Source organism: Bubalus kerabau, chromosome 3 (assembly GCF_029407905.1).
Source record: "Bubalus kerabau isolate K-KA32 ecotype Philippines breed swamp buffalo chromosome 3, PCC_UOA_SB_1v2, whole genome shotgun sequence".
Classification (NCBI taxonomy): domain Eukaryota; kingdom Metazoa; phylum Chordata; class Mammalia; order Artiodactyla; family Bovidae; genus Bubalus; species Bubalus kerabau.
The window spans coordinates 8577689-8591775 of NC_073626.1; the positions used below are offsets into that span (position 1 = coordinate 8577689).

Here is a 14087-nt window from a genome sequence, read left to right on the forward strand (position 1 = left end):
CCATCCAACCAGCTCATCCTCGGTCGTCCCCTTTCCTCCTGCTTTCAATCTTGTGTTACCCCCTCACTTGTGTTTCTCTTAAGCAATTACACTTATAGTCAGGTGTAGCAAATATAAATGATGCGTTCTTGAAACCGTGGGTAATAATTAGTCAAATGCATTTCACCTGAGTAATCAAGGTCGTTTTTTTTTTTTTTTTTTTTTTTTTTTTTTTAAGACTCGCATGCCCTTCAAATGGCATGTTTTCCCCAAGTGTTTTCTAAGAACTTGGAGTCAGCTGCATCTAGTTCAGGCTGAGCCAGTTCGGACTGGATAGGATCACAGACTCTCCAACCGGGCACGCATGAAGGTCAGATTTTCTCCATCAGAGGGCCCAAAACTGCACCCTAAGAACGTGGAGAGGCCCGTGGCCCAATTATGCCTGCATAGAACTAGGATGACCATACCTTTTTGCCATCACACTTCCCCACAGTCCCCACATTCCCCAAGCTGTCCACGTCTGAGACTGCTCGGCTCCTATTATTATTCATCTGTAAATACCCCCAGCCCCTTACCTTCCATGAAGTGGATTGGAGGAATGGTCTCCTAAGTAATGAGAATGGGGTAAGTAATAATCTAAGTCTTCTAGTTTAGCTGCCTTAGGAATCGAGCTCTTTGTTGTAAGCCTTGGGGTCTCAGCATTTTGGCTTGCTGTGGGTCAGGCAGAATGAGACAGTTTCAGTGAAATTCTTCTTTTCTGTCTTTCCTATTCTTTCCTACATCTTGATTTACCCAAAAAAACTAAAAGCTAGCGATACTGAGTAAGCTGGTCGTTCAACCATCAGCGGAGAGCATGCTCCCTTAGGCACTGTGCTTGGTTGTGCAAAGATGAAAGTAACAGAATCTGACCTCAGGGAACGCAAAGCCTAGTGGAGGAGAGACGTAAATGGCCCAAAGCCTTATTGTCAGTTTAAGTAGAGGGGAGATAACAAGTTATGGGAACCCCAGAAATCTCATGGGGCTTCCCAGGTGGCGCTAGTGGTAAAGAACTTGCCTCCCAATGCAGGACACATAAGAGGCTCTGATTCTGGGTTGGGAAGATCCTCTGCAGGAGGGCAGAGTGACCCACTGCAGCATTCTTGCCTGGAGAATCCCATGGATAGAGGAGCCTGGAGGGCCACAGTCCACAGGGTTGCAGAGAATCAGACACGACTGAAGCAACTTAGCAGGCACACATGCAAGAGATCCCGTCACCTACCAGAGTGGATGTGAGCAGCAGCGAGGGTGAATTTGTGTAGACTTCCCAAGGAGGTAGGACTTGAAGCCTCTCTTAAAGGATGAGGAGAATAAGGAAGAAAACCGTGCAGGCAGATGAATAGCGTGAGCAAACCTGGGAAAGTGAGGCGTGGTCTGTGAGTTCAGAAACACCAGTGTCATTTCAGTACGAGATACAGAAGCAGATGCTGGAGGGAGCATGGGGCCGGATGCAGTGGGGCACCTGTTCCACCTTAAGGAGCTCTGGATTCACCTGCAGGTCCTGGGAACCCAGCAAAAGACTCCGAGGTGTGGAATGACACGGTCAGCTTAATATTTTGGATAGATCACCCCACTGGCTTTGCAAAAGATGAATTTGCGAGGGAAGAATGCCCAAGACTGGCAAAGTGATCGTGGGGCTGGTACGATATTCCCTGCCAGAGTGTATCTGTTTTAGGATAGGGCTGGTCAGGTGACAAAATGTGATGGCATGAGAAACAGTTATAAAGTGAAAAATTGATGGGGTTTAGAGATTTATTTTCTGTGGGAGACTTAGAGGATGGAGCAATTAAGGAGGCTCCCACGTTTTGTTGCCTAGGAGATACTGTCAACCTAGGGAAAATACAGGGTGCCAAAGAAGATGATGTCAGTGTGGGACCAGCGGAGTTTAACTGTAATGGAGCCAATACCTGGGTGGAGCTCAGGTACATCAAGAGTTAAGTGCCTGAACATTCTGTGCTGGGCAGGTCTGGGTCCACCTATAATGCAGGGCATGTGGGTTCGATCCCTGAGTCAGAAAGATGCCCTGGAGAAGGAAATGGCAATCCACTCCAGTGTTCTTGCCTGGAAAATTCCACGGACAGAGGAATCTGGCGGGCTACAGTCCATGGGGTCATGAAAGAATGAGTCAGACACGACTTAGAGACTGAACAACAAAACCATACAGGACCCCCAGGTAAAACATTCAGGAATGTATGAGGTTTAAAATGAGGGCGTATATGATATAGCCGATCAGAAAAATGGAAAACAGTCACTGAATGTGACAGTGCGTCAGTGTGTGGGGAAGAAGGCTAGAAGCAAACCTTCAGAAAACTGAGCACTGCCTGCAAGGGTAAAGTCAGTTCTTCCAAGGAGCTGGGCTGGTGGGGGTGGAGAGCACGTGGATGATTGAGCAGGACCAGTCTTGGGAGCTGATGTAAAACCACCTTCACAGAGTTGGCAATGTCCTGTCTGCCAGCTGTCTGCAGCCCCATCAGAGCCATCCCGTGATCCCTGACCTTCACCTTCCCTCAGATAATGAGACCCGGCCAGTAGCAGGTGTTCTTAAGATGGATCAAGCTGGCCGACCGATGTGGATGGTTAAGCAAGTGCCTCACAAGGTTGATTAAAATACAGCGGCCAGCCATGTGTCCACTCTGATTTCTGCAGTCAGCATTGCTATGAAGCAGATCACTGGGCCAGTGGCCTTTGGTTCTCTACTAAGACATCTCCCGTAGAGAGTTGTCCATGAAACCCAGGCAAAGAGGCAGTTACAGAAAACCCAGGCCATATAAAAAGGCTTTTAGGTTTATATCCTGGTCTCTGCATATCCTGCTATGTTTAATGGCTTTGCATACTTTCCGCCTACCTCAGAGCATGACCCAAGAATTACAGACCCACCCAAGCTGTCTTTCCTGTATAAGGACAACAAATATTTTGGAACTTGCAAAGAACTCAGATTATGTTCCCAGATATACCGTATAAACATGAATTAAGAAGCTAGAGTAAAAGGGAGGAGAGAGAAGTGTGTTTGACAAGAAATTAACAGAAGCAAACATCCCTTTTTCTATCAATATAACACTTAAGATACATTTGGACGCCTCACACTCCTGTACTTTTTCTTCACTTTCTGTTTTGAGAGAGTTTTACAGATGCTCTCACACCAACTGATGTTTGACAGTAAGAGTCATCTTCACTTCTGCCCTCTTTTTCTGAGCAGCATTCAAAATAAACATTTGGATCTCCAGTGAAAAAGCCAGGGAAGGATACGAAGTGATAGGCTAGTAGACACCAGTCACAGGAGACGGATAATTTTTTTTTTTAATTGCAGATTTGCAGCACATTAGTTGGGACTATTAATCTATTGACCTTGAAACCCAGGATTTTAAAATCCTGAAACAAAGGCGAAGATGCTATTTGAGGAATTTGGTGATTAAAAAAATTGTTTTCCCTTCTTGGATGCCAGGACAGTGTAGGGTGAACTCTTAAGGACAGTGTGGGACAGTCCAGCCGGGACCCCTCTTGCTGTCTTTCTGGGAGTCCTGACAAAATTACAAAGCACAGGCAGCTTCTCAGTGTTTTGCTCCTATGTTGAAATTTATTTTCTTTTGTGTTTATTTGTTTTTCCTGGCCACGTATAGCATGTAGGAATCTTAGTTCCCTGATCAGAGATCAAGTTCATGCCCCCTGTATTGGAAGCATGGAAGCTTAACCCCTGCACCACCAGGGAAGTCCCAAACTTTATTCCCCTGATGCTCAGCACACCCCCTGGCTTCAGGACAGCATTCTTCTATTTCTCCATCTGGTTTGTAGACTTGTTCTCCTCTGTCAGGAATTGCATGAGATTGCAAACTGAGCAAGGGGCAACTCTAAATGGACATCATATGCCACTTGATTAAGAAATGCAGAAAAATTTATATGTGAAATGAATGTCCCCAGGGAGAAAAAAAAATGTTTCTAAATTTGTTTTTTTTTTTCCCCCACTTTCTTGGCTCAGGTCCTAGTGGGTTAAGAAGGAGAAGAAATATCAACCCCTCTGGTATTCTTTGCTGGTACAGCAAAGAGCAGCATGGTGCCCAGTGGGATCTCCTGGCACAAGATCAAGCTGTGTAGAGACTCAGAGCAATCCCACCACCAGTGAGGGTGTTCCAGGCAGCAATTAAATCATGATCATTCCCTCACACACACACACCTCCCCAACTTCCACCCTAATCCCTGCTGTCTTCCAACTGTGGGAAGCCCAGATCGGATGACTAAGTGCCAGGAGGCCATGCCAACCCACAGTTCCAGAAGTGACAGGACCTTGGTCCCCCAGTGTCCAGTCTAGGAAAGAGGGGGAGGTCTCTGCTCAATGGTGAATTCAGGCACTGCGTCCACAGGGTGGTTTAAAAGAGGCTGGAAACACTGTGCAGAGGAAGGATGAACAAGGCAAATAGAGTAGAGTATCGTCCTCCACCGAGGTTTAAGAGGACTGTGATTTCCCCTTCAACTGTAAAACGTGGAAGCGTAGCCCTGTCTTGAAGGCCTTCTTCCCTTCCTGGCACACAAACGTAAGAGGGCGGCCAGAGTGCTGGAAGGTGATGGGCCCGTCTGTTGAGTGTCCCGTCAGAGGAAGCAGCAATAGTCATACCAGCAACCCTAGGAAAACACCCCCAAATGGAGTGGAAGTGCGGAAGAGTTAAAGTGGACCATAAAGCAGTTAAGCCATGAATTCCACTTCTATTGGGATTTTAGTGAGAACAACTTGAGTGTAATATGAGGCAGGGGAAGGAATAGGAGTGGGGATTAGGAAAGATATGATAGGCAATAAGAACAAAAGGGCTGTGAATGGTGAAAGTTTTTTATAATTTCTAAAAGTTTATTTTTTGGCTGTGTGGGGTCTTGGTGCATGGACTTCTTTCTCTAGTTGCAGTGAGCAGGGGCCACTCTCTAGTGGTGATGTGCAGGCTTCTCGTGGTGGTTTCTCCTGTTGTGGAGCACAGGGTCCAGGCTTCCAGACTTCAGTGGTTGTGGCTTCCAGGCTCTAGAGCACAGGCTCGATGTGGGATCTTTCCAGATGAGGGGTTGAACCTGTGTCTTCTGCACTGGCAGGCAGACTCTTCAGCACTGAGCCACCAGGGAAGCCCTGAACATTTTTTAAATATGAGAAAATCTAGTACTCTGGAGATAAATTGAAAAAAAAATCAAGAAATATTGGGTTGCCTATAAAGTTCATTCAAGTTTTTCCTTAAGAGCTGACAGAAAAACCCAAATGAATTTTGTGGCCAATCCAATGCATAGTGAAGAATGTGAGGTGAAAGAGAGCTGAGGTAAGAGGAAAGAAGAGGAGAAATTGAAACCAAGAGAAGGAAGAGGCAGAAATGGAAGGAAGGTGGTATTCATGGAAGAAGGGCAAAGAGTGGGAACGTGTCAACTTCAACTTGGTACTTACCAAGGGTATTTGCCAGGTTTCCCTGGTAGCTCAGATGGTAAAGAATCTGCCTGCAATGAAGGAGACCCCAGTTTGATTCCCGAGTCAGGAAAATCCCCTGGAGAAGGGAATGGCAACCAGCTGCAGTATTCTGGGCTGGAGAATTCCATGGACAGACCATGGGGTCACAAAGAGTCGGACATGACTGAGCGACTTTCACTTTCACAAGGGCACCTGCCATCTCCCTCTACAAGGATTAACTCATGAGCTTCTGCAATTGCTGACCTTCAACATCCCCTGAAGAGAGTTCAGGGTGGGTGGAGAGCAGAAATGAGGCACTCCGGGCTTTGGAAAAACTTGAAGGATAGGTCTTCATATAGTTAGACATTATCAGGAGCTGATTTTATGAGTCCAATTCTTACATCTCCTTATCTCTAGAAAAGCACTAAATTCCTTCATGGTGACGTCTGCTCCTCATGACTAGCAGAATCCTTCTGCAAAAATATGTGCTTGATTGCATGTATTCCCCCTTCACCAAAACCAGATATTATTAACCTCCCCCCCACTACCTCCTTGGAGCATGTTCTCAGAGCTATTCTGAAATACTGTCTCCCAGGATATGGTCTTCAGTTTTGCCCCAAATAAAACCTAAATCTCATGCTGTGCACTTTTTTTTTTTTAAGTTGACAAAAGAAATACAGAGGACAATTTGAGAAGAAAGTCCCTGATTTATGATAGTCAAATCTCATGAACATGGTTAATGAATTAATGATGGAGAATAGTTAGCTAATTGTAACTTTGCCTTAAAAAAAAAAAAAAAAACTTAAAATACGGCAGTAAACTGGCAGAAAAGAAGAGCTAGAGGATGAAGTTGCTAGAGCACCCAGTACCTCTTCAGATTCCACAGCTCTCTGGTGTTACCTTTCAGCGTGTGTGTGCGTGTGCGTCTTCGTTCAATCACTTCTGACCTGAAGTCTTCTCGACCTACTCTTCTCTACCCCATGGACTGTAGCCCACCAGGCTCCTCTGTCCATGGGCTTCTCCAGACAAGAATACTGGGGTGGGTTGCCATTTCCTCCTCCAGGGGATCTTCCCAACCCAGGGATCAAACCCAAGTCTTGTCTGCCTCTCGCATTGGCCGGCAGACCCTTTACCACTGCGCCACCTGGGAAGCCTTGTCGCACCTTTCTACTCAGGGTGTAATAGGGGCGATGCAGGCAGGAGCTGCCGCTCCGCCATCGATTGGTACCACAGGGGGCCACTCCCGGGGACCCTCCCCCAAGCAAGCAACCGTTAGTGAGCAACGGTCCACCAGCGACCGTTAACCGTCCTGCTCAGCCTTTGGTTGGTGCCACAGTGGACCCCTCCCCCTCCTTGTATATAAAAGCCCAAATTCTGAAGGAGAGAAGGTTTTTTGAGAAGCTAGTTTGTCATCTTTTCAACCTGCTAGCTTTCTGATTATAAAGTCGTTATTCCTTCTTCCAACAACTTAAGGTTTATTGGTGTGTTGTGTGGCAAGCAGAACAAGCTTGGGCTTGGTAACAGTGACCTGAATGTCACCCAGCTGTTCAAGTCTACCACTGTTGATCTATTAGTCAACAATTAATGTACTTAAAACAGATTTAATTATTGTCCTAAAAGCAAATGAGGTCAATATATAATATAGCCCATTTGTAAATTTTTTTCTCCACAGCTTCTGAAAACAATTTTTTTTTAAAGTTAAGCTGACTTACTTTAACTTAAAGATATGCTCCTCTGGTGACATAATTTCATAAAACTGCAGCTCCACCTGTGTTTCAAACTTCCTTCCAACCCGGATTTAGTCCTCAGTCTCAGAGAATAAAAGGAAGGAAAGGGAGAAACAGGAACAAATGCTTCTATCTTACCTATCACAATTCCAATACATGTGTGTAGAGAGCAATTCCAGAGATCAGGGGAATGGCTTGGGGAAGATAGTGCAGTATTCTAGGAAACAGATGGCTTTCTGGGAAGGCCATCTGTGTAAAGAATCTGCCTGCAATGCAGGAGACACAGGAGATATAGGTTCAATTCCTGGGTCAGGAAGATCATGGCAACCCACTCCTGTATTCTTCCCAGGAAATTCCCAGGCAGTGGATCCTGGCAGGCTACAGTCCATAGGGTTGCAAAAAGTCATACACGACTGAAGCAACTGAGCAAAAAAGGAAATAGATGATGATGGTCTGTTTTAGGATAGAAAATGGAACCGAGAGAAATTGAAAACTTGATAAATACTTAGGGGATAAGGACTAGTTTGCTTTAGATAAGAAAGAAGAAACATGAGACTTATGGCTTGAGCAAACCGATAAGTATGGTACTTGTTATTGACCAGGGTACAAGGGGAAGGAAGTTGTTTATGCAGTGGGATGATTAATTTTATTCTTGATAACAAGCAGGACCCTGTGGGGCTCCTGGACACAAAAACCTTTGTGTCCCCCATTTCTTGATTACGGGAAATAGGCTTCATTCAGCTTCCAGGGTCTTTCCTGAGTTCCAACCAGAGGTTCAAACAGCTGCTAACTAGGGAAGGGAAGGGATGTGGAGAATAGATAGGAGCAGTCAAAAGAAACAATAGAGCAGCTTTGGGGCAGTGCCCTGGCTCCTCCTCAAGGAATACAATAACAATCTCTTTGAGTTGTTTTGTAGCTACTGAAACCCCCTCCAGGTGGGAGAAGTTAACAGTAGGATGGTTGGTGATCCTGACTTCCACTTACCTCACCACCAGCCAGTCAGAATAATGTCCACTAGCTGATCATGTCCTCTTTGAAACATTACTATAGAGCTCCTCACAACTCCCTCCAGGTTGGGACACAGTTTTGAGGGCATAGCTTCCCTCATAGCTCAGTGGGTAAAGAATCTGCCTGCAATGCAGGAGATCTGGGTTCGATTCCTGGGTCAGGAAGATCCTCTGGAGAAGGAAATGGCAACCTACTCCAGTATTCTTGCCTGGAGAATTCCATGGACAGAGAAGCCTGGCAGGCCACAGTCCATGGAGTAACAAGAGTCAGATACAACTTAACAACCAAACCGCCACCAGCCAGCTGTGGCCCCTTTGCCTGACAAAGCAATAAAGCTGTTCTTTTCTACTTTACACAAAATTCTGTCTCTGAGATTTAATTTGGTGTCAATGTACAGAAGCAAGATTCAGCTTCATTCTGAATATTTTGAATGTGAAGGGCCTGGAAGATGCCCCAAGGGTCTATCCACCTGGAAAGTGGATATACATACATCTGAGGCTCAAGAAGCAGGTCATTGTTGGAAATACAAAATTTGGAGTAAGCAGAATCTAGGTGGTAATGAGGAGAAGGCAATGGCACCCCACTCCAGTACTCTTGCCTGGAAAATCCCATGGACGGAGGAACCTGGTAGGCTGCAGTCCATAGGGTCGATAGGAGTCAGACATGACTGAGCGGCTTCACTTTCACTTTTCACTTTCATGCATTGGAGAAGGCAATGGCAACCCACTCCAGTGTTCTTGCCTGGAGAATCCCAGGGACAGGGGGAGCCTAGTGGGCTGCCGTCTACGGGGTTGCACAGAGTCAGACACGACTGAAGTGACTTAGCAGCAGCAGCAGGTGGTAATGAAAGATGTGAGACTGTATACAAGCTCCTGTGCTTGCTTCAGCAGCACATATACTAAAATTGTATACAAACTTCTACAGGGACCTAGAGAATCCATAAAGTTAGAAGAGCAAAGGGCTATGAGAAACTCCAACACTTAAGGGACTGGTAGAAAAAGGAGCTCAGAACACTAAAAAGGTGCAGTAAGAATGTTATTTGCTCAGTAGTGTCCAACTGTTTGCAACCCCATGGACTGTAGCCCACCAGGCTCCTTTGTCCATGGATTTTTCCAGGCAAGAATACTGGAATGGGTTGCCATTTCATTCCCCAGGGATCTTACCGACCCAGGGATTGCAGACAGATTCTTTACCATCTGAACCACCAGGCAGTCCACAATGATCCATAACACTGTCTAAATTACTGTTTATATTTGTTACTGTTGCTTAGTTGCCAAGTCCAGTGGTTAAGACTCGGAGCTTCTGCTGCAAGGGGTACAGATTTGATCCCTGGGAAATGAACTAAGATCCCACATGCTGCATGGCATGGCCAAAAAAGCAGAAAGGGGTGGAGAGAGAGAGAGGAGAAGAGGTGTTATTGAAAATGAGTATTTCTAAATTTTCTCAACTTAGTCATTTTTTCCTTAAGTTTCAGTGGAATGATAGACTGTAGTAGGGTGAAGAGTGAATGAGAAAGAAATGGGGAAAGCAAACACAGACATGGTAAAAGAGAGAGAAGTATGTCTAGAAAGAGTTAAGTAGGTTTTGTGGCGGATTCATTTTGATATTTGGCAAATCTAATACAGTTATGTAAAGTTTAAAAATAAAATTAAAAAAAAAAGATACATGATCAACAACAACAAAAAAAAAAAGAGTTAAGTAGGTTTAAATGCTGGTGGAAAATGGTAAGCAGAAAGGGTTAAAGATATAAGAAAGAGACTGCCAGTGACCAAGTCTTGAAAATTTGAGCATTAAAATAAATCATGATAGAAATAGTAAACCATTTTTAAAAGTAAAATCCATAAGTCCACATGGATGGAAAATAAGAGTGAGAAAATAGGCAATTTTCTATGGAATGGAAATAACTGGATGCTAAAATTCATGAGTCAAATATAGCGTGCTCTCAAACTGTCTCCCCACAGATAACTTATAAATTACAAAAGAACAAGTAATACCTTTACAGTGGAGAAATATGGCAAATACCACTTTAGCCAAGTTAATACTACCAATATTGGGACCAACCAATATCATGGACCTCCTGATAAACTGATTTCAAATAATATGGAAATAACTGACAAATTCAGATTAAAGGACATTCTAAAAACTGATGCTTATTTTATGAAACTGTCAAGCTCAAGAAAAATAAAAATGGGTGAGGAACTGTTCCAGGTTAAGGAGACTAAAGAGGTATGACAACTAAATGTGAAAGTCATCTGAGATTGGATCCTAGACCAGGAAAAGAATATAGCTATAAAGGATTTGGGAAATAGATGGGGAAACAGTGGAAACAGTGTCAGACTTTATTTTTCTGGGCTCCAAAATCACTGCAGATGGTGACTGCAGCCATGAAATTAAAAGACACTTATTCCTTGGAAGGAAAGTTATGACCAACCTAGATAGTGTATTCAAAAGCAGAGATATTACTTTGCCAACAAAGGTTCGTCTAGTCAAGGCTATGGTTTTTCCTGTGGTCATGTATGGATGTGAGAGTTGGACTGTGAAGAAGGCTGAGCGCTGAAGAATTGATGCCTTTGAACTGTGGTGTTGGAGAAGACTCTTGAGAGTCCCTTGGACTGCAAGGAGATCCAACCAGTCCATTCTGAAGGAGATCAGCCCTGGGATTTCTTTGGAAGGAATGATGCTAAAGCTGAAACTCCAGTACCTTGGCCACCTCATGCAAAGAGTTGACTCATTGGAAAAGACTGATGCTGGGAGGGATTGGGGGCAGGAGGAGAAGGGGATGACAGAGGATGAGGATGAGATGGCTGGATGGCATCACTGACTCGATGGACGTGAGTCTGAGTGAACTCCGGGAGTTGGTGATGGACAGGGAGGCCTGGCATGCTGTGATTCCTGGGGTTGCAAAGAGTCGGACATGACTGAGCGACTGAACTGGACTGAACTGATAAAGAATTTTATTAGGAAAACTGATGGAATGTGAATATGGGTCATGGATTAAGTAATGGTGGTGTTCTCAGTGTTAGACTTCATGATTTTGATCATCAAACTGTGGTTAAATCAGAGAATGTCTGAGGAAATATACCCTGCAGTATTTAGGAGAAAAGAAGTATGGTATTGCTCCAGTGTAATTGAAATGATTCCTGATGAATTGAGACTCCTTATGAAAAGAGAGAGAGGAGCAGATGGGGCAAAATGTAAACCATTGCATACTGTTCCTACCACATTTCTATAAATTTGAAAGTATATCAGAGAAGCTAGACCAGAGAAGAAGGATGATTGACAGATTGAAGTCACTGGGGAGATGAAAGGGGACAGGATTGAGAGAGAAAAGCCTAGATTAGAGGAGGGGCACTTCATCCACTGTAAGAGGAGGGAACAGGGAAAAGAGGGTTCTGACATCCATTTTCCTGTGTTGGTTGAGTGGAAGAAGGAAAGGATTGGTTTTTAATAATCTTATTAGCTAGGAAATAAATGTTTATATTACTCTCTTCCACTTTTAAAAATTAAAGGAAGGAGCAAGCATGATGAGCCTGGAGCAGAGGGACCACTACTTAGCAGAAGGTTTTAATGAATCTTTGGGTGTACAAAGGATGATTTGAGTCTAAGTAAGTCCATGGCACAAGCCCACTCTTGAGTACACGGGACAGAGGTTGGGGTGGGGGTAGAGGAGAGAACAAATAATGCTGGAGAACCTCATTCTCCCTGTAACTGAAGAGAAAGTGGTTCAGAAGGTAGTAAGACAGTAACTTACCATCAATCAGCACCTAAGCTAGGATGCCAGTCCAGTTTGTGCTTCTGATTGCCACTAAAGACACTTTTCATAGAAAGAGCCTTTTGGTGATTTTTAAACTAAGACATAAAGTGTGATCTACCTGCAAATTGTTCATGTATCCATTTGCCTTAGTCATTGCTCAAATCTAAAACCTATTTGCAGAAAGATGAAATTTTACAACAAATAGTGAAACGTTCAAGTTATAAACCCATCACTGTAAGTACAGAACAGCATTACTTATGTGATATTCTACTAAAATGCCCCAAAGAGACCAGTAGCCAGGACAGATGTGATATACTTTCACTGAAAAGTGTGTTTTTCTTCCTTCTTATGGCTCAAAATTTTCACCATTATTTCTCTTCAGCTTGTTAGAGCAAAGATTTGATCAATAGCAAGATGCACTATAAAGACTTAAAAATAAACATAAATTTGGCCTCCAGATCTATTATCTTTATAATGGTCTTTTATCTTTATAATGGTCTTGCCTGGAAAATCCCATGGGCAGAGGAACCTGGTAAGCTGCAGTGCATGGGGTCACGAATAGTCAGACACAACTGAGCAACTTCATTTTCCCTTTTCACTTTCATGGATTGGAGAAGGAAATGGCAACCCACTCCAGTGTTCTTGCCTGGCGAATCCCAGGGACGGGGGAGCCTGGTGGGCTGTGGGGTCACACAGAGTCGGACACGACTGAAGCGACTTAGCAGCAGCAGCAGTGGTTAGTTGCTAAGTCACGTCCGACTATTGCGGTCCCGTGGACTGTAGCCTGCCGGACTCCTCTGTCCATGGGAAGAATACTGCAGTGGGTTGTCATTTCCTTCTCTAGGGGATCTTCCCAACCCAAGGATCGAACCCAGATCTCCCACATTGCAGGCAAATTCTTTACCATCTGACCCACCAGGGAAGACTTAAAATGTCTGAAAAATTAGATCAGAATGATTGCATCTCTCATTACCTTGCCCTCAGGGAAACTTTTCACTCCTTTTTTTTGTTTGCTTGCTTAAATGGCTACAAAGATTGCTTAGGCTTCAGATGGGGAGGTAAGAGGGAAGAGTGCTTCGTAAGGCCCGGAGGGAAGAAGGCTGCATCTCCCCTCTTGGAAGCTCTAGTGTATTGTGTGATGCTACAACTGTGAACATCTTTCTTACTTTCTGTTAAAGGTTAACCAGCTTAAAAAACAAATATGCTGTTTCACAGTCATCTGTAAATAACTACTGCATCACTGCAGCAAAGCTATTTTCCTTTTTGTATGTATTCTTCTTGCTATAAGATTTTGTTTCCATATAGTTCTAATAACAAACTTATCATCAATATTTTTCTAGCTCATCTGATTATATAAGTTATATTAGGTCAGCAGAATCTGGGGATCCTGTCTTGGGTGGCAGTCCATGAGTCCCTTTTATTTCCAATCTTCTGTGGAAATTACCCTAAAAGTTTGACAAGTGACCCCACACAGCTGAACCTTGGCTCCCCAGAGGTTGTGCAGAGCCTGGCTGTGGAGGAGAAGGCATCTTTATACCATTGTGTTCAGTGCTGATGGAGAGATGGAAAAGAAAGGTGCAAACCACAGGAAAGCTTGCGCCATGATGACAGGAGCTTTAGCCAAACATTGGGACCAAGCATAAATTGCACACGACAGACAAGATAATGCATCAGACATGCTATAACCATGCTATCAGACATGTATTTGGATTGATGACCATCGTAAGTGAATAACACTTGAAAGCCTACCATATATCTTAAAGGCCATTCTTAATATAGGCCATCTAAAAGGCAAATATGCAGCAAATACCATGATGCTTTCTTTATTCATTTATTCTATAGACAGTTTTATGGCTGAGATCTTGAATTAGAAATTGAGAATAAAGAAAAGAATGAAAGTCCTCATCGCAAAAAGCCCACAGTTTAGGACGAAATACTTGCTAACATCACCATCATCATCTTCATCATTACAGTAGAGTCTATGCACGATGGAAACATGGACTATTACTATGTGGGGGATCAGAGATCGAAACACAGCAGGAGGTTAACTCAGTCTTTAAGAATCATAAGAGTGTGTAAGGATGAAAGAGATTTGAGGAGAGAAGAGTACTCTGGGCAGAAGAAAAGCACATACAAAGGCAGGCAGGCAGGAAGAACAATATGGCTCTAGAAACCA

General features: G+C 43.9%; 1 protein-coding gene across 1 annotated transcript in view; it reads left to right on the forward strand.

Annotated features, from left to right (window-relative positions):
* The first annotated feature begins 258 nt into the window (after positions 1 to 258).
* Positions 259 to 14087, forward strand: part of PHACTR1 (phosphatase and actin regulator 1) — a 549201-nt gene continuing 535372 nt past the window's right edge. The window contains exon 1 of the mRNA XM_055570606.1: positions 259 to 603. The gene's annotated coding sequence lies outside the window, so the exon portion shown is untranslated. The remainder of the gene's footprint in view (positions 604 to 14087) is intronic.